This window comes from Amphimedon queenslandica, unplaced genomic scaffold, assembly GCF_000090795.2.
Source record: "Amphimedon queenslandica unplaced genomic scaffold, v1.1 AMPQUscaffold_7129_Cont20917, whole genome shotgun sequence".
NCBI classification, from domain to species: Eukaryota; Metazoa; Porifera; class Demospongiae; order Haplosclerida; family Niphatidae; genus Amphimedon; species Amphimedon queenslandica.
The window spans coordinates 1-2,020 of record NW_003552584.1 but is presented as its reverse complement, the minus strand read 5'-3'; the positions used below and the strand labels follow the sequence as shown (position 1 = coordinate 2,020).

Genomic DNA, 2,020 nt, shown 5'->3' with positions numbered 1-2,020 from the left:
ACATGATGAATGCAAAAAAAATTGATACACATGTACATACACTGTACATGATGTACATGTATGTTAAACTGAGATAAAAAATAACACTGATGATAAAAAATCCCATTATCTGGACTCTTGAGAATAACAAGAAAATAATTCATGAGATTTAATACACAATAATTACATGTACATACTGTACATGTACAACACAGTCTCTCTCAAATGGGAGAGTTCCTTATCTATAGATGCATTGCTATACATACTGTACTGTACACTGTACATGTAAAGCAAAAAGTACATGTACACGTACATGGATATTGTTCACTACTCACTGAATTTGATGTCCCCATTCTGTCCCTCTCTTTCATTTCCATTGACCTATTGAGTCCAATCTGTACTGGGATTGGTGATAACATCAAGTAGTGAATCTGAGGGGGTGGGACACTGGTCTGTGGCCACACTTTCAATATCTTCTGAATACATCTACCTACAATGTCAAAAAATCTAATTTTGATTGGAATGAGCTCAAATTTTCTACACAACATAAACATGCACATTTACTAGTGATAAATGAAGTGCCTTTCTGAATCCAATAATTAAATTACATTTAAGCTAGGTCACAAGTGCATGTATAGAAAACAGACAAATGCACATCTGTACATTTGTACATGTACATGTACTATACATGTACATGTGTATACATTCATTCATTAAAATACCAAACATTACTTAATAAAAATAACTATTTAGATCATTTGTATTATTTTCACTTACGAGTCTCGTCGGTGAAAGTTGTTATCTATTTGAGTACATCAAGTTCAACCTGCTGACACCCACAGAGCAAAAGCCTCAAATCCTCAGGAGCCAAACCTTCCAATAGTAGTAGGGAGGACATCATATAAACCAGACTTCATTGAATAAAAGGAGAAAAGAGAGAGAGAGAATAAAAGACAGGAAGAAAGAAGAGAAAGAATGACCCAGTAAACATGGCTATTACCCTCAGTAAACCTATCCTACCCTGGAGTGGTTCTTCAATTATCTTTATCATCCTACGTAACTTACTCAAAAACTCTAACCATTAGCTCCAGAAACACTACATGTAAATTAAAACCAATAATGTATACATGCATACATGTACATGTACTCACAGGCTGAGAGTGTGGTATCCTTATAATGTTCAAAATTACTCTTCCTCCTTTCCCTCTCAATAGAAGATGGTAATACCAACCTAATATTGAACAATAATACACAATTATTATTATTATTATTATTATTATTATTATTATTATTATTATTATTATTATTATTATCTTTTTTTAAAATTATAGAACAGACAACAAAAGTAAAAATATAAAATAGAATAGGTTATTATTATTATTATTATTATTATTATTATTATTATTATTATTATTATTATTATTATTTTACCTCTCAAGGCTGTCAACCTCATAATCACCCACTAATATTTCTTGATACCTAAGAATAATGAAATTAAATACTGCAGAACATGCACAGAATAGAATACCCAATAAAAGTTTTGTAAATAAAAAATTAGATTGCTTGTAGTACAATGTCCACATAAATTTATGTGCTAGTACTTGGAGGTACATGTACATGTACATGTACATACATTAATACAGTTTGTGTGTGTTTGAATGGTGCATTTGTGGCTAACTGTGTTTTGAATCTAATCCTGTCAGCCTCAGGTAGCTCAGGGAACAAGGACAACGTCTTCATCTAATTTGACAATAACAGCATCATCAATCTAATGTAGGGAGGGCATTAGACATTGTAATAAAATTGGGGGTAATTTGGGGGACATTTTTCAGAAAAATTATGGCACTAGTCCATAATTTTCTTCACAATTTGACTGTTTTCAAAAATGCTCATAATTCGAAAAGTTTAACAGCTCAAACTTTCTACATAGCAAAAGGACATCAAGATGTATCAATAAATGTAATAAAAACTTGGGGTCATTTTGTAGTCATTTACAGAAAAAAACATGGACTATAGTCTACATGCTTAAATATCCAAAATT

At 31.3% G+C, this 2,020-nt stretch overlaps 1 long non-coding RNA gene across 2 annotated transcripts; it reads right to left on the bottom strand.

Annotated features, from left to right (window-relative positions):
* Positions 1-297: 297 nt before the first annotated feature.
* LOC109591827 (uncharacterized) lies at positions 298-1,774 on the bottom strand. Of its 2 annotated transcripts, none has more exons than XR_002190024.1 (6): positions 1,658-1,774; positions 1,411-1,458; positions 1,131-1,210; positions 980-1,075; positions 757-890; positions 298-469 (listed from the first exon to the last, which is right to left on the bottom strand). It is a non-coding gene; the product is annotated as an uncharacterized LOC109591827 (long non-coding RNA). The 2 variants fall into 2 exon arrangements; XR_002190023.1 differs by having other exon boundaries at positions 1,000-1,075; positions 1,658-1,772.
* Between the last annotated feature and the right edge of the window lie 246 nt (positions 1,775-2,020).